This window comes from Arachis duranensis, chromosome 3 (genome assembly GCF_000817695.3).
Source record: "Arachis duranensis cultivar V14167 chromosome 3, aradu.V14167.gnm2.J7QH, whole genome shotgun sequence".
NCBI classification, from domain to species: Eukaryota; Viridiplantae; Streptophyta; class Magnoliopsida; order Fabales; family Fabaceae; genus Arachis; species Arachis duranensis.
This window is the reverse complement of record NC_029774.3, coordinates 20,313,700-20,314,404: the sequence shown is the minus strand read 5'-3', so window position 1 is coordinate 20,314,404 and position 705 is coordinate 20,313,700.

Below are 705 nucleotides of genomic sequence, written 5' to 3'. Positions count from 1 at the left end.
TAAAAATAATAATAATAATAAAATAATAATTATAAATGTAATTAAAAATTATTTTAATAAAAATAATTATAAGAAAGAGAAAATTATTTTAGTTTTAGATTTAATTTTTTTATTGTATGTCAATATTTTATTTATAGATTAAACTTGAGATGGAAGATGGACAAAGGGCGAAAGGTAGAGGAAGACCTAAGAAGACTATCCATGAAGTGGTTAAACGAAATCTACATATAAACAGTATCTCTGTAAATATAATACATAACAGAATACAATGACGTTTGATTCATATAACCGATCCTACTTAATGGAATAAGACTTTATTGTTATTGTTGTTGTTAAACTTATGCCATTTTTAATCAACAAAATTAATACCACCATAAAATTTTCCTAAAATAACTTGTCGAATTAAATAGTTGATGTAGACTGTACGAGAAATTGACAATATAAATTATTTCTCCTTCTTTTTCTAAACCCCCTTTCTAATTTTTTCTCTTGTTAAAATTAAATGTCACAACATACAATCTTCATTATTATATTATATATGATTTATTTTTACCTTTTTTCTTTTTGTTAAAATAAAATTTTGAAAAACTCATTAAAAAATCTTAAATTAAGCGTTAAAAATTTTAAATTATCCTCACTACTTGAATTATTTTTCTACTCTTTTGTTTGTCTTTACCCTTTCAGTTAATTAATCTATGTGTTCAT